The sequence below is a fragment of the Ailuropoda melanoleuca genome, chromosome 20 (assembly GCF_002007445.2).
Source record: "Ailuropoda melanoleuca isolate Jingjing chromosome 20, ASM200744v2, whole genome shotgun sequence".
In the NCBI taxonomy this organism is placed as follows: Eukaryota; Metazoa; Chordata; class Mammalia; order Carnivora; family Ursidae; genus Ailuropoda; species Ailuropoda melanoleuca.
Window position 1 is genome coordinate 22,975,433 of NC_048237.1, and position 24,760 is coordinate 23,000,192.

The 24,760-nt window shown below is 38.0% G+C and overlaps 1 protein-coding gene and 1 pseudogene across 1 annotated transcript in view; one reads left to right on the top strand and one right to left on the bottom strand.

The window, feature by feature from the left end:
* The window catches only part of MDGA2 (MAM domain containing glycosylphosphatidylinositol anchor 2), a 760,567-nt gene that overhangs the window by 379,652 nt on the left and 356,155 nt on the right, over nt 1-24,760 (bottom strand). The window lies entirely within an intron of this gene.
* On the top strand, nt 22,197-22,643 carry LOC100483887 (annotated as a pseudogene).

Consider the following 24,760-nt stretch of genomic DNA (forward strand, 5'->3'; position numbering starts at 1 on the left):
CTTTAATTTTCAAGCCTCCTACTGAGACTTCCCTCACAACTATTTGATCTTTAATTGCCAAGAACTCATTTATGTTTGATAACTATTTTTAATAGCAAACTATTCTTGTTTTCATGGATGTGATGGTATGTTTTATCACTCTAAGATTACTAATGAAAAAGTTTTGAGGCTATCTTCACTCCTTGTTTAGTGTCTTTTTTTCCACATGGTTTTCCAAGTTTTGGGTGGATTTTATGGGTTTTTGGTCTCCACTTCTCATTTCAGATGTCTTCCATAAATACATAGTGATCCATAGTTTTCTGCTCATATTTAGAGCAGAAAACCAAAAAGCCGACTGGAAATTTCATGCCCATGAGTGAGACTTATTAACTATGGTCTTCATTATATGATGATTTTCTGGGCCACTTGCTTGGGGATCTCTGATATCAGTCAGTATATTTAGGATTCTCTTCCCACCCACCCCAGGGACTCCCTGTAAAAGTACCTTTCACTTTCATACCTGGAGGATGTATACCATGTTTCCAGCATCCTGAGTGTGAAGTGGCAGGAGGACAGGGCAGGGTACCAGGTATCTCAGCTTCATTACCTCAATAGTCACTTACTCTCCCTGTTTTAATTTAGTGCCCCCTTGCATTTACCTAGAAAGAGATCTTCTCTTTTACCCTTTCCGGAATAGAAGACCTTCATCTTCTGTCAGAGCATGATAGGAATGATCACTCAAATATACAGAGTCAAGGAGAGAGAATCAGGGTCCAATTGCTTTTCAAACAGATTTTAAGCCAATTGTCCCAGTTCTGTAGCCTTGCCATCTCCTCCACACCCACAAGTACCTGGTGCTGCAATCATAAGCTTTTGATGGTATGAAGGAGAGATGTACTGTGAGTCGCATTTCTTCTCTGTTCTAACAATGCCAGCTCACAATTCAGCTCTATTTTCCTCCTTTCTGCTGACAAGCTGTTGTTTATATTCCAATGGTTTGTTTGCTGAAATCTCCCTCTCCACCCTGATTGTCATTTTTACAACCTTGTAATGCAACAGTCTTAATGGATGTGTTCAATCCATTATTTTAACTGGGTTTTAAAAGATTATATCACTCCACATTAAGTTTTGCCACTGCTCTGTGTGCAATATTTCAGGTGATTACACAGGCTTCAGTTTGATCCGCTACAAAGAACTCAGGGTATTATTAATAACAACAGCTATTTTCTCTTCTTTGGGAGGGGCTGGGGAGTCACTCTAAACAACCACGAAAGAACCAAATGCTGACTGTGGCACATTGAATAGAATTGCCAACTGCATATTGTAATACAAAATCTGCAAAACTGTAGTTCCTTCAAGAAGTACAATCAATCCATGATACAGGGAGAGAAGGGTAAAATAAATTATCTCAAAGTTCCTTCCTAACTCTAAACTACTATGAAAGTAGAGACAATTTTATATGTCCTGACATGGAAAAATGTCAAAGATATATTTAGTGGAAAAAAAAAAAACAAGTTGTAAAAATGTAGGTACAGAGGGGTCATATTTTTGGTAAATATATAGGATTTTAAGTTTATCCTTACTTTCCATATAAAAGAAATACTCTGTGAAACATTAAAATAGCTCATCAACTAGTCACCAGTTCCATCAGATATTATAATGTCCTGTGCTTATTTGCAACCATTTCCTTAAAGAGAATAATAATGGCAATCATTTATAAAGCTTTAACTCCATGAAAGAATGTTTTTTAAAGAGCTTTGTAGGGGCGCCTGCGCGGCACAGCGGTTACGCGTCTGCCTTCGGCTCAGGGCGTGGTCCCGGCGTTATGGGATCGAGCCCCACATCAGGCTCTTCTGCTGTGAGCCTGCTTCTTCCTCTCCCACTCCCCCTGCTTGTGTTCCCTCTCTCCCTGGCTGTCTCTATCTCTGTCAATAAATAAATAAAATCTTTAAAAAAAAAAAAAGAGCTTTGTAATATTAACTAATTTAATACTCAGGACAACACGGTGGAGTAGTTGTCATTATGACCTCTATTTTGCAGGTGACTAAACTGAGGTAAGGGGAGATCAAGTATCCTGTTCAAGTAGTCACAAGGATCTCCACTGAGTGGAGACGGGCTTTAGCTGGAGGCAATCTGGCTCCAAGGCCAAGGCTCTCCAAGCTCACCCACTGCCTATGCTGCTACAGAGTCTCCACTCTACAGCCCATTCCAAACATGAACTTGATGCTTAGGCTGACTGGCAATTTGATTACCTTTCTGCTCATTTATTTTACAAATATACACTGAGCACCAATTACGTACAAAGCATTGCCCGACAGTCTCTGCTTCCAGTAATTGATGAGTCCACTTTTGCAGCTTGCTCCCCTTAAGAGCTGAAGAAGTGATTATAAAAAAGAAAAAAAAAAAAGGCCAAAGAGAACATTACATTTAAAAAGCCATTGCACTACTGGGTGTTTACCCCAAAGATACAGATGTAGTAAAGAGAAGGGCCATATGCACCCCAATGTTCATAGCAGCATTGTCCACAATAGCTAAATCATGGAAGGAGCCGAGATGCCCCTCAACAGATGACTGGATTAAGAAGCTGTGGTCCATATATACAATGGAGTATTACTCAGATATCAGAAAGAACAATTTCTCAACATTTGCTGCAACATGGACGGCACTGGAGGAGATAATGCTAAGTGAAATAAGTCAAGCAGAGAAAAACAATTATCATATGATTTCTCTCATCTATGGAACATGAGAACTAGGAAGATCGGTAGGGGTAGAAAGGGATAAAGAAAGGGGAGCGGTGATCAGAAGGGGGAATGAAGCATGAGAGACTATGGACTCTGAGAAACAAACTGAGGGCTTCAGAGGGGAGGGGGGTAGGAGAATGGGATAGACTGGTAATGGGTAGTAAGGAGGGCACGTATTGCATGGTGCACTGGGTGTTATACGCAACTAATGAAGCATCAAACTTTGCATCGGAATCCGGGGAGGTACTGTATGGTGACTAACATAATATAATAAAAAAAATCATTAAAAAAACAAGATATATGATAAATTCCTAATGTCTTGTGAAAGTTACATAGTTTTCTAGTAACAAAATGAATCTAGTGGCTGGAAAACAAAATAGTTTTGCTTAAGAGCAACACCATATCAGACTTATCAAATAAAAAAATCTTGTTTTTATTTCCCTAATAGCTAGTAAATAATTTTAACTACCACTGCTAGAATAACTGCAATTAATACTCCTACAAGAACTTAGAAAAATTAGAAAAAACAATATAATTGATGTTAATACCATTGTCTGAAACTCAAGTTAAATTTATGTTTCAATTAATCTTTTCTACCAAAATTCTTATGGTCCCTCTACTTTCTTTGGAGTTTGTTGTTAAGACAAGAAAGGGATTAATCATAGGGTATCTTTTACTTATTTGCTTTTTAAGATTCAGTTATTCCTGTAAAAAGTAGGACAGGAATGAGCTCAAGGGTTGAGAAGTAAGACATTCACTTGTTGGGGAGAAAAAAAAAAAAAAACTTAAAAAACGGATCTTTGTATTTCCCTTTGTGTAGATGTTCCTGGAGAACTGTTAACTAGACAAGGTATTGCAAGACACTCACCTGTAACCTGGCACTTCTCTGGCAGGGAAACAGACTTTCATACTGTGAGAGCCGTAAGAGAACACTCACAGTGTATTACGGTCATATCGGAAGGGCCTGAGGAATGCCTTTAAACTTCTCAGAAAAATGTGTCAGAGAAACAGGGCTACACAGGGAGATTCTGGGTGGAAGGGAAGCGTCTCAGTCACTGTGAACTGTATCTGTATCCATAGCATTGCAATGCTTTATATTATATTAGGCAGCAAGTCCGTGGATCCCTACCTAGAATGTAGCAGAGAATGCAAAGCTTATATGGACCTTTCCATGAGAACACATTATTGCTGAAGTCAGGACAGGTCTCTGGACTTTTAGGGAGAATACTGAACATCTGTCACAGATAACATGGGGCGGGCTATGCGGGATGCAGGGAGCAGGACTTGTATTGGTGAATTCTGGATGGCACTGTGTTATTTATTATTTACCTACTTATCTACTTTTAATAAACTAACATACCCTTCCACACAGATATATGTATATTGTAAAAAAAAAAAAAAGTAGGATTTAAGATGTTGTGACAATTGTATAACATCATCTCAAATTCCTGGGCCTTCCTCCCACTGAAAGTCCAGGTCTAAATCCTCATCGTTTGAATGTGGGCAGACTTGTGATTGCTTTGAATAAGAGGAAAAGGGCAAAAGTGATGTCAAGAGACATTCAAAGGTAGGCCATAAAAGGCAATTTAACTTCCACCTTGCCCTCTGAAATACACATTCTTGGAGCCCTGAGCCACCTTGCAAGGTGTACAACCTGTGGTCATCACGCTAGACAGTCCATGGCGTAAGGACTGGCACTATCTTTCCCAGCACGCTCGGCCTTTCAGCCATTTCTGATGAGGCAACACACCAGTGAATTAAGCCTTACTGGACCATCTAGAACAGCCTAACTGCTAATAAGTACCACCATGCGACTTCCATCAAAAGCACAAAAGCACAAAAGCACTCAGCTGAGCCCTAACAAAATTCCGGACCCACAAAATCAGGAGCTACAACAAAATGATTACTTTAAGCCACTAAGTTTGGGGCTGGTTTGTTAACCCTGATAAAAATAGGAATACATAAAAGATACATGAAACATGGATCATAAAATATTATAGGATAAATAATATAGATTAGAAGCGAGACAGAAAAGAAAAGTAAACGGTGGAGGATAGGTCATGCTGAACCTCTTAAGTTCCTCTTCTATGCTATGCTTTCTCTCTACTCTACATTGTTCCACAAGCTCTTCCTTCTGTTTGAAACCACATTCTTAGGCTCCCCATCCTTGATGTCTCCAGCTTTAATGTCATCTCCCAAGAGTGCCTTTCCTGAACCTATCAATTGCCTGTCAGCAGGTTGCATGCTTTAACTCTTTAGTTCCGTGTTCCATTTTTCACACAACGAGAAAGAAAAATAACAACGTTTAAACACATACCAAGATATATTGCTTAAACTCTTATTCCTCTTACCTGTTAGGGAACTTTAAAGTGCTTAGAGCACCCTTTGTTTTCATACACATTTGATTTTCTGTTCTTAGAATTCTTCATGCTGGTCCTTGCCTCAAAGCCTTTCCACCTACTAGCTCACCTACCAGGAAAGTCTCCCTTCAACCTCTTGCCTCACAAGATCTTCAGCAATTTCTCATCATGTAGATCTCAGCAAGGTATCACTACCTCTGAAAGCCTTCTCTGGCCATTCATCTGGAGTAGTACTGCTGTCCGCTACCCAATCTCTCTCTACCTCATTTTCCTGCGTTTTCACTCCATTCCACTTAGCACCATTACAAGTTACCATTTATTGTATTTGTTCACTATCCATGGTTTCCTCCACTAAAATGTAAGCTTCTGTCTTGTGCACTATTATATTCCCAAAGGTTAGAATAACCCCACCACATTGCAGGCACTCAATAATATCGATTACACAAATGAAAGGAGTAGACAGTTGTGTCTCCTACGACTCACTGGACCTGAAGAACATATGCCATAATTTGGGTACTGTTTTTCTGAAGATGAATAAACTATCATATAAATCTCTGTCAGTAAAAACAGGGTGACTATAAGTAAACATCACTTGTTCGTTGCTTTCACACAAAGTACACCAAGATGTTCTGGTTACCAATGAACCATTAAGACTTTCACATTTGCATAGAAACCAGTTCAAAGATGTTTGGAAATAAAGTCACATCACTTGTTATAAAACAAAACAAAACAAAACACAACTTCGGGCTAACGAACACAACGAACATTCATGAAAGGCTACCTGGGTCATCTCCATTGGTTAGTACAGGGCCCCAAACAAGTACTTTAACCTCTCTTTGAGTTAGTTCCACCTAAAAAACAGGAAAAATAATAATACCTGACTCACAGAACAAGGTGGCCTCTCTTGTTGCTGTTGTTGTTGTTGATGATGATGATTTTAATTTGTGGTGGTTGGGAAGGAGGGGGCTATTGGAAATAAGGGAAGGGACGATAGCCCCCAGAGCCACCCCATAGCACTGTTACTACCGTTCCCTCACCTCAGCTATTCCATCTGCTTCTTCCACCCCCATGACCCACATGATTTCGTTCTCAATCCAGATTTGTAAAGTGGTAAGAAGGTATCAGTTTTTACTCAATCAGGCCCCTTTACACACAGAGAGGAGGAGCAGAGGGGAGCATGAATTGATGAAAAGCAAAGATAAAGATTAGAAAATCTAGAATCCTAAATACAAGAATCTCTTGAAGTATAGAAATACTGTTCAAATAAGATGGTCTCATAAAAAATAACAAATAAATTTTCAAACTTACTCAGGCAGACCACTGTCAGAACAGAAAAGGTTGGGATATATTTAAATGAGGAAGGCATCCATATTTTCACACAAAATATGACGTCATGCATACACAGGTCCTGTCTCAAAAACAGACCAGGAAAATATTTAATCATAGTTTTTCACATTTCCATTATTATGGGATAGCTATTTATGTTTTCATAATCTAGTAAACTAGTGATAGCACTAAAGGTTTAAAATTATTTATGGAAAAATATATTGAGAAATTATTAAAATATAAATATAAAAATATATTAAAAATATATTAAGAATTAAGAAAATTTAATCTGTTAACATTCTGTGTCTTTGCTGCCTATTGAGACACAACAGCATTATTCCATTTTGGTGATAAAACAAGAGTGTTAACAGGAGCACAGTTTGGGAGTGACAGCCTCAATCGAAACTCGATGCACAACCACACGCTAAACACATCTGTCTGTTAGAATACAGCAAAAATTACCGAACGGGTGATGAGAAGGACAAGGTGAGGGTGATGTCTTAATAAAAGAAGAAAATATTATATTATATTATAATTCTGCAAGAAAACACACACAAAAAAGACACTTTCTAACTGGAATATCTTAAGAAAAATAGAAATGACTGAAACAGGAAAAATCTAACATATGGACAATATGCCAGTTAATACTCTTTTGGCAGTTTTTCTTTAGTTTAGGAAATTGAGAAAATAACTTTCTATTGAAGCTCAGCCACCTGTGAGTAATGCCACGAAAATCAACATTAAAGTCTCTACTATTTACAAACCAATTAATGGAAAGTGAACTCATACTGGCACTGCAAGGCCCGCTGTCTGAGTACTTTGAAGTGGTTTCATTGTGTTGTGTCTTGTTCCCCATTTACCTCTTTTTTGGGTTAAAGCTGGTTGAGGGGTGCCTGGGTGGCTGAGTCAGTTAAGCATCTGACTCTTGGTTTTGGCTCAGGTTATGATCTCAGGGTCCTGGGCTCTGCGCTCAGCAGGAGTCTGCATGAGATTCTCTCTCTCCCTCCTCCTTTGCTCCTCCCCCTGCTCCAGCACTTGCCCTTTCACTCAAATAAATAAATAAATCTTGCTCCAGCACTTGCCCTTTCACTCAAATAAATAAATAAATCTTTAAAAAAAAATCTGGGTGGAAATTGATGGCTGATATGGCAAATGGTTGATGATTTTATTCTTTACTCGTTCATCGAATCATCAAGATATGTTAGACATATTATAGATTAACAAAGAAGAATGTGTTCCAAATCTTGGCCAAAATATGGCAGTGTGAAGAAAAACTGTATGTCAGAGGAAAAGCCTGCCAATGGGTTTGATTGGAACACCGAGTACCACAGAGTCATGAGGGATGAAGGAAGAGTTGTCAGCAAAGGGCAGAACGTGTTTCCACAGGTGCTGTTAAGCAAGGGGATGACATGGGCATAGTTGTGTTTATTGAGTGAATATATGTGTCCAGGTCCAGGTTGTCAGCACTTTGCTTTGTCCATCTGGCCTGTATCTGCATCATCTACAGGAACTTTGCAAAACGTATTTGCGGTACCTTCTCTTCAAGGAATTTTTCCAGACTCTAAGCCCTGTCTCCTCTTTTTAATGTTTACTTTTTGTTGACTTCTCCAATTTTCACAACATGAGATGTCACTGAAACTGGATTTTTCTTTTCCTTGTTACTTAAAAATGGCAATTTGGTTTCATAGTTTTATGGCTTTCATTTTGGCATCTGCTAGTTATACCTTACCTTATCACATTTCTTGGTTTCGTTCAATGCAATTGTAACATAAATCAAGTTCCCAGGACACTATTCTTGTGTCTGAGCATTACACTCATGTTAATCCGGCTTGTCTGGTAAATGAGATTGGAGAGTAGGTGTTACTGGAAGCAAGCACTATATTGTACACGTAGCCCCGATGTTAGCTGAGGTCATTCTGTGCGTTGAGAGTTTTATGTAAAATTAAATTGACCCTGACCCTCCCTCCTTCCTCCCCCATCTATGTTTAATGGGAAGTTTGATGCTCACTTCCAGATCTCCACAAATTCAAGGCTTGGGTTATTTTAGCTTTCTGGTTTTCTAAATTCAAATTTCTAGGTTTTTCTGAACCTCTGATCTCACTTATATCTCACTCCCATGGCTATTTTTTCTTCTCCATGCTCCACAACAACCTATAATTCATTCAAATGATTCATCTAAAGCATGTGCAGGAGACTACTGAATTTGAGAATAACTGGGAGGGGAGGCAGGGGTTACACTGTAGGATTACCAAGCAAACAGCTGAAAATAAAATATTAAATACTCGCACCTCCAAAAATCTTTCATCTACTTTCCCTCCATTCCAATCAGGAGTTTATCAGTAGCTGACACTTAACCACCAGTGCCCTCCCCTCCTATGATGCTCAGTGACCCTTCTCTCTCTAATTGCTTTCTCCTTCTGCCTCACCACCTGACTCTTCTCCTCCCTTTCTCTGGTTTCCCTTACTAGCAAATTTCAACGCATTTCTGTAGTAGAACAATTTATATCTATTTGCTTCTTCCTATCCAACCAAACCAGGCATTCAAGTGCTCATCTTACACACTTAAAGAAGATAATATGCTACACAAAGCTCATCTCTCTAGAAGGAAATTCTGACACTCCATTAAGGGAAGAAGTTGATTTTAAATAGAATATTTTCTTTATTATATTTGATTAGGTTCAAGGTCATTGGCTGTTTAATTTGGAAGAAAATGACACAAAATTTTTATTAAATGTAATAAATTAAAAATTATTTAGTTACATATTGACAGAGGTGTGAAAAAGGGAAAGAGCGAGAAAGGGTGGGGGAGCAAATAGAAAAATAAAGGAGACAGGAGTGGAATAGAAAGGTATAGACAGGGAGAGAAAAGGATATATGTAGGAATAGTGCTAGGTTAAGAAAGCCCAGGTTTAAAATAAATTAAGTTATAACTTACACTGCGGCTGGCAGCATGTATACTCCTCTGCTCAAAATACTCCAAATAACTTCCTAGCTGAGAATAAAAAGCAGCGTCCTTTCAACAGCCAACACGACCCTGTGCTTCTGCCCTCCTTGTCTCTTAGATCTCATCTCTTCCGCTCTTGTAGCTCACACCAGTCCAGCCACTCTGACCTTTTCCTCATTAATAATTGGTGTGATCTCATCTCAGGGATACCGTCCTTGCTATGTCCTTTTCCGAAAATGTTTTGCCACACCTCCATACCTCCTTCAAGTATTTGCTTAAATATCAGCTTTTCACTGAGGCTTTTCCTAAACATTTTACTGCAACTTAAAATAGAACCCTTCCAGCTCTCCACAACTCCTACTGTTATATTTTACTTATACATTTTGTGCATTGTCTGTGTCCCCTTATCAGTATATTCTTAAGAACAGGGATTAGTGTCATTTCATTCACTGCTGGTTTGTCCAGTGCCTGGAACTGTGCCTGATATATAGGGTTGCTCAGTAAAATTTTTGTAATGGTTGAAGCTAAATCTATTACCTATTATCTAAACTGCATAATCAATCTATTTTATAGTTCTTCGGGAGATATACCAAGAAACAATCACTTAGCCTGAAAAGAGGGGAAGGACATGGGAAAATAAGAACCAGAACAAGAACCTGGACTCTCAGATCAATGCTTCCCAAAGAATCTTAAGTAGAATTATGTCCTTCAAGCATTTTTGCCCACGTATCTCCTAAAAGACATGTCTCCTAAAACCCAGGTACCCCTCACATATTTTCAGGTTAGCTTCTAACGTTATTCTCATAACTTTAGTTGCAAAGATGTATTGTTAACTATTGAGATTTGAAAATAAAATGATCATACCATTCACTTAAAGGGATTCATGGATTGTGAAAATATTAAAACTCCTGAATTGTTATATGTTAAAGGGGTGAATTTTATGGTATGAGGATTACATATTAATTTCAAATTGTTTAACATAAAAAAAAAGAACTTTGGCCTGCCTCCGAAGTTAAAATCTGCCGAAGTTCTGACTTTGAGATTAAATAAATTCACCCGTAACTAAAAGAGAACATTTATGTTGTCATGATTTTCCCTTTTTTAGCTACCACTTTTAACAATAACATTTTTGATATTGTACATTTAGCAAGACCTATCCTTCCAGATGGGATGAAAAAAGGTTTGCCAGTTTTTGCTCAGTCAACGGCTGTGACTTATCGAAAATAAAAGGGGGGGATCCATGGAATATACAACTATTTGAGGCAAACATTGTCTAATAAAACATGAAAACATGGCCCTCATAACAGGCAGACATTTTACATCATTTCTTTTTCTCCTGGAATCATGTTTCATTCCACTTTTCTCTAGAGTATTTTATCTTGAGGTAATATGTTTATATGCTTGAAAGTCATTTACTGATTAATGTTTCATATTACCTGTGGGAGAAATGGAGTGTATTTTTCAAGGTTGAGATTAAAGTACTTTGAGTCATCACTAAAATTATATTAGTACATAATTGATCTAAAAATATAAATATGTTACATTTTTTGAAAAGTATTTATTGGAAATGCATCTCTTAATCCGATGAATAAGGCTTTTTTTCCCCAAATTAATCATGTATACTAAATGATCATTATGGCTAGAATGAAACTAAGGGCTCAGCATCATTCTTTTTCTATTTCTCATTCTCCTAATTAAAATCTGAGAAATGTGCTCATATAAATAAGAATATGAGAATTTTATTTTATTTTTTATTTATTTATTTATTTATTTATTTTAAAGATTTTATTTTTATTTATTCTACAGAGATAGAGACAGCCAGCGAGAGAGGGAACACAAGCAGGGGGAGTGGGAGAGGAAGAAGCAGGCTCATAGCAGAGGAGCCTGATGTGGGGCTCGATCCCATAACGCCGGGATCACGCCCTGAGCCGAAGGCAGACGCTTAACTGCTGTGCCACCCAGGTGCCCCCAGAATATGAGAATTTTAATTCTTTGAAATTCTAGATTTGGGAAGAATAGCATACAGTGCCATGCTACAACATTGAAAATTATCTCCAGTAACCTGTTTACTGACAACTTCGTTAAGAAGTTGTCTTCATTAAGAACTTGCTCTCCAATTTTATTGAAAGCAAAAAGAACTGGAAACTCTTAGCTGTGAAAGAATCTGTTACCCAAACAGAAGTCACTCACCTTTTCAACTCCAAAACTAATTTCCATTTGGTGCCTTGAGGGTGTTTTTCCCCACCCTGAGGTAATGCACCAACAATAAGATTAAGGCTGTTAATTCTAAGTGCTGGGTTGTTTTGTTGTTGTATTTTTTTGTGTAAAAGGATAACAGAGATTATCATGGACAGTGGGGTGACAACTTAAATCCCCCCAATCTTCTCTCAAGTATAGCAATTTTAAGGAAATTGAAAATACTAAGGTTGATTCCCATAAAACTATCCCTCTACTCATAGACCCTTGTCTTAAGATTGCTGCTAAGGAAAAAAAGAGAGAGAGAAGGAAAGAGAAAGAAAGAAAGAAAGAAAGAAAGAAAGAAAGAAAGAAAGAAAGAAAGAAAGAAAGAAAGAAAGAAAGAGAAAGAAAGGGAGGGAGGAAGGAAGGAAGGAAAGAAAGAAAAGAGAGAAAAGGAAATCTCACAAATGAGGCTTCTAAAATGTTTATGAGGTAGATATGTTTCAGAAATGCTTTTGTTCTTTCCCTCTTAAGAGATTCATAATATTCATTGTTCTCTGGTGAGGAAACCTGTTTGCCTTGTTTAACTCAGCCTTTCTAAATCATTTTGAACACAGAATCCTTTTCCCTTCAAACATTATTTGACAACCCACAGAATTAATAGTCTATTGGTACATGTTAAACACTATGCTAGATGTTGCTACTGAAAGACATGGGTGCCTGTGTGAGTGTGCAAAGTAGGGACCTAGAGAAGAAAAATGAGGTTTCAGAAAATAAGGGCTTGCTATCATTGGGAAGTGAATTCTGGCGACTAAGGAATCTGAGAGAGTCGCTGGGGACCCAGGAGTGGAACAGGATATTACATATTCAGAACAGAAAAGGGGCTAGTTCAAGAAATATGGGGGAAGGGAGAAGATTCAATGTCACCACCAAATTATTACATAAGAGACTGACAAGACTGTCTAACTTCTAGGATCCTTCATACATATTCAACAGATAAGCTGCTGCGGCTAACAGAGTGTTCTTTCTTCTGGAAGCTGGGGGTGGGAACCTAGACAGAAAATAACTCTGCATCTCCAGGGATCAAGGGAGAAAATTCATTCAGCCTCAAACTGGTGCTAGGTGGGAAAAAAAATGCTAATTTCAGGGGTATAAAAAGGATAACATAGCCTAAAATAAAATGCTATGTGTGAACTACCTGGAAAGAAAGATTACACAGTCAGGATGACAGTAATGAGTTCTTCAAATTAACTCAACATAAATTAATATCTAGTCAGCTTTCTCTCAGAGATTGCCTAGAACTATAATAAAATTTTGTGTGCTCAACACAGTGCACATATTTTTGGGAAAAGACTGCACAAGAGAAGTGAGAGAGGACAGTCAGGCTTCAAGTCAGAGGTGAAATCTTTACGAAGCCCTTAGATAGGAGGAACAGAAGTCACCTAAGACAAGCATAGGTTGTATCTAGCAGTCATCTCTAAAAGGCTTCCTTGAATATGCCTTCTCTCTTCTCAATGCTCAGGCTGTAATTTTACTTTATTATTTTATTTTTTAAAAGATATATTTTTATTTATTTGAGAGAGAGAGAATGTGGAAGAGGGGCAGAGGGAGAGAGGGTCTTAAGCAGATTTGTGTGGAATGCCAAACCCTATGTGGGGCTTGATCTCATGACCCTGATATCACAACCCTGAGATCATGATCTGAGCTGAAACCAAGAGTCAGATGTTTAACTGACTGTGCCACCCAGGCGCCCCTTCTCAGAGTGTGATTTTAAAAACAACTTAGGAACATTATAGAAATCATCACACTGGTAAGTAAAAGGGAAAACCAGCATGGAAAAGACCCATGGTAAACAGCAACAATTTAGAAAAGTAAAAATTTATCTATATAACCCCTGTAATATTTAGATAAGCATCCTTCTTAGGGTTCTCTGAATATACATCTGATGGAACTGGACTGGACCTGAACAAATCGTAAACTGAGGGCTGAAACCAGATGTTACTGAATCAACTCCTACATCAAACCTAAATTTTCAAGGCCCCCTTTGTGCAAAGTCCTATCATCAGTCCATCAAGTTACTAAAGAATGCAAATCCCAGAAATGGTTTAAATGTGAAATCCAAAAGAAAGACTTACTTTTAGCTTTAATATCAGTTACTATGACAACCAATGGGCTATTTAAAGTTATTAGCATTCTAGCCCACTGAGTTAATAATACGGACAAGAATGGCATCAAAGTTAAGCAAAAGCAAATTACTTCAATGTCGTATCACATAGCAATGACAGTTAAAGCCATGTAAGCTTAAGAGGGTTTGGAGAAACATAGTTAAAAGGACAAATCAATCATCAGCTCTTGAAACCAGTAGCATATTATAGATGCCTTCCACCCACCATATTCTTCACGCTCATTAAAATTCTAAGTTCAGTATTTAAACAAAACAAAGTGAAATAGTCAAATTGGAATGGACAAAATGATATTTGGCTAAAGTATTTTACAACTATATGGTCTCCACCTTACTAACTATCCCTTGTTTTAATTTCAACACACATGGTCAAGAGGGGAATACAGAGTTAGCTCTGGGATATCCAGAGGATTTGAACAAAGAAAAAGGTGATGCAATAAGGAAGAACGGGTTAATTTCCATGAACTGCTGTTTGGAAGATTCATCTGCTAAAAGCGGCAAAGAATGACATAAGATGTTAAAGACAGATGGCCTAAGTCACACTGTTACATCACCTAAGCACGGAGACAAGAACTAAAATAGCCCAAGTAATATTTTTATTAACAAGATGCCAAGTACAGCAGCAAAAATACCTTTAGGAGGAATCTCACTTCAGAAAAAGGTTTTCCCCCTTATACTTGATGCTATTTTTTGAATTACTCTTGGTCTGTTGCATATGTTCAAGCATCTGGGTACTTGCCATGCTCGGATGAAAGAAACTAACTTCTCTCCTTGAATGAGGCCTCCTTGTCTTATGAGCCTATCTGTGTGACGGAGATAAACGAGAGTATAAACTAAACACACAACTTCTGAGAAAAGTGTTATCCTTCATACTCGTACAGAGAAATTTTTTTCCACATTAAACAAGATGACTGGAGAATTCTCTGGTGTTTGAATTAGTTATGAAGAAAGAAACGTTCATTAAATCTGGTGACAGTAAATGTTGCTGGAGTGACCTTAGGGTTATTAAAGGTGATGCCAGGAAATCACTTCAAGAACACGGACACACATGGGGATGGGTGTGAGCAGTGAGCTGTGATTACCCACAGGCATTTTGATTAGAAGACCAGCACACAGCAAGCAGATCAGAGCATGGTAGATTCAAAGACATGTGAGAAAAATCTCCCAAATCAGAAAGTACAGTCTGAGATTTATAGAATGATTCACTCCTATGGCCCTATGAATAAATAGTATTCACCAATATATATGAATTCATCGATCTATAAATTATACTTCAGGACTTCCTTGGAAAAGTGGCATGACATAGTGGTTAAGAGCATGGAACGTGGAGCCAGACAACCTGGATTGGAATCTCAGCCCCTGCATTCTGGACAAATCAAGTGACTAATCTGGGGTTTCATTGGTATGACTCCTCATAAAGATCAAATGAGCTAATGAATGTAAAGCCCTTAGAACAGTGACCAATACATACTTTTCACTATATACCATTTATATTATCATGATATATTATGTACATAATGAAGATAAGCACAAATTCTAATATTTTCCTTGCTTGCCCTGAGAATATCCTTGCATAACCCCACTTTTGACCAACAATCTGAGGGACAGAAGTTGAACAGGGGAACAAAATATAGTCAAAGATGAAGAAGGCTGTCCCTGTTCAAGCAATGGCCAGGAAAGATAGGACAAAAAGATGCCAGTATCTGTCCTGACAGTACCTGGTATCTTGGACTTGACTCACACATGTGAACAGAATAGATTTTTGAAACCTAATGCCATTTTAGGTTGAATTGGGCTTGATTAAAATTTGGCTTTCCTTATAGCTTTCTAACACGGGAAGAATATTCTAGTCAAAGAATGAAACTACCTCCTTAACAGTTGCATGTCTCAGACAAAAAAACAAATAATCTTAGACAAAAAAACAATCTTAAACAAAATAAACAAACAAATTTAAAATTATTGTGGTCTTCGTTGGCATGAGTCAACCTCTCAAGTTCACTGAAGAATTTGAGTTTTAGGGCCTACCAGGCAGTCTGTGGGGCAGACCCTGGATGGAGGCAAATTCGCCAGGGTATTCCCTCCCAGTGCAGCACCTGCCTGCCCACCAGCCAGGCTGCATCCTCCTGGAGCAACCCAGCTACCTAGATACCTTCAACTGCCTTAAATCCCGATAAGTGGAGTCATAGAGAACTGACACTCCGTACCCTCAAATCTTAGAACTTAAAGAACTGAGATTTATTTAGGTATGCAGATTCAAATTACGAAGTCTTATAATCTCATTGCCATAAGTGCGAAAGAAAAATACTTGGGCAGGCACAATTAAATAGTAGTATCAAGCCCCTCTCAAAACATAGTTGATTTTTTACTTTCTTGTGACAGCTCATCCTTTGTGTTAGAAAGATCTTGACCTATCACTGGTTTTTAGTGTTTCACTGAGGTTCTCATTAAAAAAACTCCTACGGTAGGATGATTGATGATGCCCGATGTTTAGGACTAGCACTATGACTGCCATCACGGGCAAAGGAACTAGACACCTCCAACAAATTCATGGGAACTGTATCGGACCCTCTTAGGCCAACTCCCAGACCTCATGTCATTACAGTGATCACAATAACACAGCAAAAACATCCACATTTGCCTTGTGATTGTCTGAATACCCACTCGCAGCCTATGTTGTAAGCCATCCTTACATTACAACCGACAATGATTCACCTTATCCTAAGTTGTGTGATTTGTCATTGGTCAGGATGTCTCTTTTTCTCTTTCACAAGGGAAAATATCAATACAACCCTGAGTTCAAAAACCCTGTGACTAAACCAGCCTGCCTCTGTGGTGTTACTTACGTAAGCTCTCAAACTCATGTTCCATTTTGTCACAGATTTATCTAAAGTGGTGATACACAAAGTACTTTTTATTTCACAGAATGTACCATTTTTACCATTCCTCGAACCCATGAAGAAAACCAAGAAGCAAGCTCTTTAAGTCAAGATGTCCTTGGAGAATAATTTAATAACCACAAATGTTTCCAAGGAGCAGAGAGGTCCTATTTCTGAGCAGCTCAACTACAATTGCACTTCGGAGCCTCATCTCTAGAGCGCTCACTAGAAACTCATGTCTTGCTGAAAATCACTTCACCAGGAAATCTTTACTTCTCTGCTTTCATTGCAAATTATCATGTCTTTATAGACACCATGATCGTAAGGTGGTAAACAAAAGCCAATAAAACTATTATTAAAATCCATAACTCTTTCTTCCAAGTAGGTAAAAAAATGGGTTAACTGTAGTTTTCAACATTTTTAAGGCACTTTGGTTATAATAAATTTGCGTCCTCTGGTGTTGCTGAAAGAGGGCACCTTTTCAAAAAGGTTTGATGTCCAATATATTCTCCATCTTAACCTACAGCACAGGACTTAACAAAGTTTTCTACCTTCCAAGTTTAACCTTCTAAGGAAGCTCCAAAGAATTTTTAAATTTTTTCTTCATGATTAGTGCTTTTCCTTGTGTTGCCCCAAGTCAATATCTTTCAGATTATATCTGCAAGTGGTTACCTTTGTTCGGCAGTGTGCTAGTCAATGTTTAACCACCAGTTCTGCAAACAAAAACAAACAAAATAAAACAAGAAGCCTTGATTCATAACATCTGCCAATTTCTGTGGTGTAAATACTTCCAAAAGAGCTGATTTCAAATTACCAATACAACGACACTGAATGCAGAGTTAGGAAGAGATATCTCTATCATACAGACAGAAAAGAAATAATGTCAAGAACGTTGATACTAAGACGTAGTAAAACAAGAAGTGATTAGTTTTGAAGATTTATTACCTTTGGTTTTAATATGATTTATTTAATCATAAGATCATGTGTAATTTTTAATAATGTGTGTGTTTAACAATCATCTTTCACAAGCCATGAAGTGCTGGCTCAAGCACCCCACTGCTTCTATTATGACAGCTAATCAAGATTTAAGCTGACACCTGTCTTCATGATAGTAAAATCCGTATTTTAAATATCCGTCTAAATACACTGTACACTTGTTTTTTATCGTTGCTGTATTTCTACTCATGGTGGCTGGAATATGCTACTATCTTCTTTCAAGTTCACGCAGAAAAGACTGACTAAATGCAGGGCATGAACTTAAGATTAGTGTGAAAGCCAGTGTTTGATTTTGTTTGGGGAATTATATCCTCCTTAAACTGGCTGATTTATGATATGATAAGTTGTTAAAAAAAAAAAAAGCTGGCTGGCAAATCTCTGAAAAGTCCTAGAAACATCGCAATGCTCCTGTTAGGGTCAGTGATGTCAATACAATCTTTTCTCACTTCAGAGGCCTTCCCTGTTAATACAGACTAAACGAATGCGCCCGAGTTCCTAACAGCACAGACGTTCAGTATTTTCTAATCGGGTACTTTCCAAGCCTTTAAAGAGAAAGCCACAAATCATAATACCTTCCACATAAAGTATACAGAAGTCATAATCGTCAGCCTCCAAAAATCTTTACTAATATTGCAATTAATGTTATTAGTAGCAAACATTATTGCTAAGCACTGATCTGGTCGTTATATATAGTACCTCATTTAACCTCACAACAGCATGGGGGAGGTACTTCTGTTATTCTCATTTTATTTTTTTAAAAGATTTTATTTATTTATTTATTTATTTATTTATTTATTTAAGAGAGACCGGGTGGGGAGGGGCAGAGGAAGAGAAAGACTCTCAAGCAGACTTAACGCTGGGTGCAGAACTTAATGCAGGCCTGACACAGAGTCCGACTCGGGGCCCACTCTCACAACCCTGACGTCATGACCTGAGCCAAAATCAAGACTCAGATGCTGAACTGACAGAGCTCCCTAGGCACCCCCTATTTTCCTCATTTTAAAGGTGAGCAAACAGCTGAGGTTTACATAGACTAAATAACTAGCCCAAATAATGTTGGGGATAAAGCTGAAACCCAAACCCACATCTACCAAACTCCCAAGCCCTTTCTTAATTCCACTATGTTTATTACACCTGTGATCTCTATCTCACTTGTACTCCATCCACCCAGTGTTCAAACCTGAAACCCTAAACTTATTTAATGTTGTACAGTTTTTCATCCCTTACACTTACTTAATCACTAAAACCAGTAGGTTATACTTCCAAATAGGTCTCAGATTTGTTCATCTCTATTGCCACTACCCTGTTCCAGGCTACCATCGTCTCTGGCCTAGGAAACTGACAGAATCTCCTGCTTGGTTTCCATCCCTTCCATCTTGCCACAATCCCCTGTATTCCCATGCTCAATTGTTGTTCAGCATGAAGCTAGCATAATCTTTCTAAAAAAGTCCGATTCTACCAGTATCTTCATTAAAATATTTCAGTGAGGGTTGGAGTGAAGACTGAAGTCCTTAAAAAAGATTTCCCCAAGCTCTGCACGATTTGCTCTTCAGGCTTTGACATTGCAACGTCCCCTTCTATAGTGATGAACTTCTGGTTCTCGGAAGGTGCCAAACTCTTACCAACTGGCTTTTGAACAAGACTTTCTTCTGTCTGAGGGACTAATCATCTGCTCCTACCCTTCCCCGACACTTGCATTTTGATCTGGTTAATTATTCAAATCTCACCTTAAAATTTCCATTGCCTAGTACTACATATAGTAGGATTTCATGAACTTTTACACGAACATTTTCTCCAACTAGGTTATGTCATGTATTTGTTCTTGTAGGAGAGAAGCTATAGACCATTTGAAACCATCCGTTATCTCCAACCATATTCATTGGTATCACTCTGCAAGTGAGCACAGAGATAGTTAACTTCCCAGGGGCCAGTTTCCTTATCCAAAAAATGAAAAGAATGGATCAGACGGTTTTTACAGAATGAATGTATAAATAAAATTCCTAAGTTAGAGGACTTTGTACCTTCACTGAGATAATTTTGGGGACCAAAATACAAGAAGCAGTAGTAATAACTCTTTCTAAGCAGCAAGTAGCATTTTTTAAATGAATATCGAAGCAGTTTTTGGAAGAAGTCAGATAATTGCAAGATACAGAATATAAATATTTTATTGATGCCTGTTTCATTAAAATATCAGTTAAATATGTGAGGGACTCCAGAATTAGGAATGCTGTGGCTGTTGCTCAGAGCATACTTCTCAGATTTCAACATAAAATTCCCAAGTGCGTGACTCTTTGTGAGTACACAGATGGGAAAAAAAAACCAAGAATCACTAGGATTACACAGGTGATGGAGCCTTATCGGGTAGGCACTTTTACGGGGCCGTTTTCACCTATAAGCCTAGATTCTTTCAACACACAACAAAAAGACAGATGGAATAAGGTCTGGAAAAACACCAATTTTTTTTTTTTTTTTTTTTTTTTGCCTTGCAACCTATTACATCAGCTAGCATTTCCCTGTAGTTGTGATTATTACATTATGACTTGATTACTAACTATTACCGCCACAGTTGGAAAAGTAAAAGCCCGGCATGGGGCCATGTCCATTAAAAGAATAAGAAATTCCATAACAAGCTCTGAGGCTGCACGGCTGCTGTGGGGTGAACTCCGAAGGACAGAAGTATCTACTTGAGATGCTGTTTGAGGAAGCACCCTAAGTTACATCATTATTTCATTTAGTTTGAACTGTACCATGGATTTTTCCATTAAGCAATATTAGACACCTAAACACTATACCGATGTTATTCGTGCTCTAAAAAAAGGCAGTGCCATTTTTTTTTCCTACTCTCTTTCCAGAGGAGGAGAACTTTCTATCACATGTATATGCAATCCTGATTTTGCCTAACAGAACAGGCTAAGTGGTTACATAAACTAGAGAACACCAGTCATGTGAAAGAGGCATAACTGAGCGGAGAAGCATTAATATTCATGTTGGTAATAGGGGCATATGCCATTTAGGATACCAGAGAAAAAAGAGCTTTAGTTGCTATAATTTTTTTTAAGATTTTATTTATTTATTTAACAGAGATAGAGAGACAGCCAGCAAGAGAGGGAACACAAGCAGGGGGAGCGGGAGAGGAAGAAGCAGGCTCATAGCAGAGGAGCCTGATGTGGGGCTCGATCCCATAACGCTGGGATCACTCCCTGAGCCGAAGGCAGACACTTAACCGCTGTGCCACCCAGGCGCCCCTAGTTGCTATAATTTAACAGGCCCAGGAAAAACAAAACAAAACAACAACAACAACAACAACAAAGTCAAATATATTCAAAGCATATAGATTAATGTTAATGGGGAAAGGGAATTACGATACTATTTTACATCTATTCTTTTATGTGTCGCTCAAATGACAAGATGGGCCCGAATGAGAAGTGAGATCTGATGAAGTTTTTTGGCAGTGTTTTTAGGACAAAATTTAGTGATAGAAAAACACCAAACTACTTAAATATTTTACAGGAAGATGATTATCACAGCAAGAAAATTACAAATTATATACATATTTAAATTATATACATATTTAAAATTACAAATTAGTAAACTAGTATATATTTACTATGCGTGGGACAGATTGCATGCATGTGTGTATGTGAGTGTGTGTGTGAATACACACTCACAGTAATAGAGATATTTAGGGAACATACGGTACATGATTGGATTTTCAGAGCCACGGAGGTTGGTTTACTCAAGTGACGTCTGCTACCACGATCGTGTGGAAAAAATCTATACTTAGCAGGATTAAAAGCTTTTTTGAAATCAAGAAGAAGTGACTCCTCCTTTTCTGTCATACTTGGCCATTTTCTTTCCTCTTGTGGGATTCCTCACTTTAGAAGTGAAGGCATATCTCTGACAGGAGCCAGTCCAAGTTTGGATATCGTCACTATCCAAAAGAGAAACTTTAAATGGTTCCAAATCTCAGTATCTACACCACTGACCTTCTCCTGCCCCCAAATGCTTGGCTCAGCCCCCCTTTTAGTACTCACTTCACTGATATTAGCAATGGCATCACCTCTAAATTCTTTCCTTCCTTTTATTTTTAACCTTTTAAACACACTTAGAATTAACCAATATAATTCTGTCCTCCCCTGCCCCCTCACCACCAGAGAAGAAAATACCTACAAAGGTACAGGAGATTGTGTGAGCAAGTCTGTGGGCTTACTATCTAAAAGCCTGTGTCATTAGGAAATAAAACAATGGGTGAAATTTAAAAGCCTAAAATGTGGTTCTAGGCCTTCTGGCAAAAGGTCAATCTATAAAACAGGATGAGAAATGAGTACAAGGAGAACCTGGAAAAATACAGAGCTTGCAGTTTGAAAAGACCCTGGGAGCACCGCCCTGTAAAGACGCATCAGGTAGCAGCAGGAACGATAAAGTCAGAATTCCCATCCCAGCCCCGTGGCCAGCTCCACAACCTCCTGATTCTGGATAAATCACAGAAGCTGAAGCAACTGTTACCTTCTTCCTTTAGAAAGAGCAACACCAATAAGGTTAGAAGATAATTCTTTAAAACTTATTAAAATTGCTCTTCCTTTCACCACCATCGCTGAAGTGCCAGCAGCCAAAATGAAGTTCAATCCCTTTGTGACTTCTGATGGGGTCAAGAACTATAAAAGGCATTTCAATGCACCTTCCCACATTTGCAGTAAGATTATGTCTTCCCCTCTTTACAAAGAGCTGAGACACGGGAAGCTTTTGATCCATGCCCATGCAAAAGGAGGATGAAAAAGGTTGTGTGAGGATACTACAAAGGTCAGCCAATTGGCAAGGTCGTCCAAGTTTATAGGAAAAAAAAATGTCCTCTACGTTGAACGAGGAGAGAGAGAGCAGGCGAATAGCACCACTGACCATATGGTCATTCACTCTAGCAAAGTGGGTATCCCTAGACTAAAACTGCACAAAGACCACAAAAAGATCCTTAAACGTAAAGCCAAATCTCTTCAAGAAGGAAAGGAAAAGGGCAAATATAAGGAAGAAACAACTGAGAAGATGCAGGAATTATCTTACATATGACTTTAAATAAAAACTGTTAAAATGAAAAAAAAATTATTGACATTATAAACAATTTAACTATTAATAAAATTTTGCTTATAAATTCCCCCAAGAAAATATTTGTTCTTCATTTTCCCCTGGATTGAAATAATTTTCTGTCTCCATTGAGAGTGACAGACTCCTACAAACACTGTTTAATCTAGGACCTCACACTTAGTGAGTCACAGTATACTGAAAATCAGTTTGCTAATTTGTGTTGATATTTTGCTATCTTGTGCTTTCCCAGTTTTTATAATCTAGACATTCATGAGTAACGATGCTTTGTTCTTCTAAATTATGCAGACAATTGTGTTTTTTTCTCTTTACAAAATAAAACCCACCCAAACCAAAACTTTTAAAAAAAGTCCAACAAAAACACCTAGCATTTTTTTTTTATTCAGTAAGTATAAAGTATATAAGAAATACAAGAAATGTTAAAGTGAAATTTAAGGAAGCAAGGGAGGCAAAAGGGAAAGGAAACAGCTAAGTAAAAGATGAATCATTACGGGGTGCCTGGGTGGCACAGCGGTTAAGCGTCTGCCTTAGGCTCAAGGTGTGATCCCGGCGTTATGGGATCGAGCCCCACGTCAGGCTCCTCCGCTATGAGCCTGCTTCTTCCTCTCCCACTCCCTCTGCTTGTGTTCCCTCTCTCGCTGGCTGTCTCTATCTCTGTCGAATAAATAAATAAAATCTTTAAAAAAAAATAAAAGATGAATCATTACTATTCAATGAACCCTAACTACAAGCCATGCACTGTGCTCAGTGCTTTCCAAGGACTGTATGCTATAGTTCTCACACAGCCCCAGGAGGAAGGTGACACGATTATAAATTGCTTAGACAAGAACACTGAAATGAAAGCTAAAGGTCTTGTTGAAGACTCCTTTGCAGGTGAAAGGCAGACCTACATAGATAACCAAGAATGTGGTCCAGAAGAGAAAGGAGAGAGAGAGAGACAGAGACAGAGAGATTGGGATGGAGATGAAGGTAAGAAGTGGATGGACATGGTTCACTCCCTTCCCCCACTCCCAAAGTCATATTCAGCTTATAAGCAATTCCCATGCCAGCTGTTACTGTGCTCCTTTCTCTGTTCTCCAATTAGGGCTTTCAATGAAAGAAAGCAAAAGGAATAAAAATAATTTTAATAGAAATAACCTTGAATTTTCTTTTTTTTTTTCAAGTGAACCATTTGCGAAAATTGGCACTTTCAAAATTGCTAGTAACAAATTACACGCAACCCATTTCGCAGCTGTCTCCATCACCCCAGTGTGTTATCACAGTTACCTATTAACACTTTTCTATTGAAAAATCTATATAAAACCATATGCATATGAGGTAGGTTCCAGTGTTTGCTAATCAGTTAGCAAAACGCCATTAACTTGGCTTAGTTCAAGGTAATTGGTTACTATAAAAAATAAAATTCCCCAGGTGCAGGGAGAGGCATAGACCTACTTTCCACCTAACTAATAAGGCAGTGATTTTTACTCTAAGGAGCCGTAAGCAATCTTTGGAGGTGCCCTAGGGGACAACTGTGGCTAGAGGTTGGGTCTCTTGACCCTCTTTTTCAATCTCTAATTAGCAGAACAACTCTGTTCTTACATGATTTATATACTGGATTTTCAATAAGATTTTGGCTAAGAAACAGTTCAGTTCAAACAATCCTAAAATCACCGAGGTAAGGGACTTTTATTTTCTCCAAACATAATTTTGAATATAAAACCAATTAATAATTGTTACTTAAAGCTGTCTTCAAATCTCCCATCACATTATATTCTGGTGTTATTAATGAAACTAGGATGACAACGAAGTCTTTCAGTAGAATCATATAATAATATTTGAGTAGCAGGTTTTAGTGGTTCGATCTGCTTCTTCCGCTGAAGTACACTGAGACAAGGAAAAGTCAGAGCAAATCAACAGTGTTTGAAAAGCTTAATGGTCCTTTAACAAAAGATAAAATAATCATAAGGTTTTTAAATTTATAAGGTGTATATTATGAGAAGAAAGTAAAATGAGTCTGATCTGATTTGTCCTTCATAAAGTCATATTAATGGCCCAGTACATGCTATGCTTTTTGCATGCAAATATTGATTATATGCTCCTGT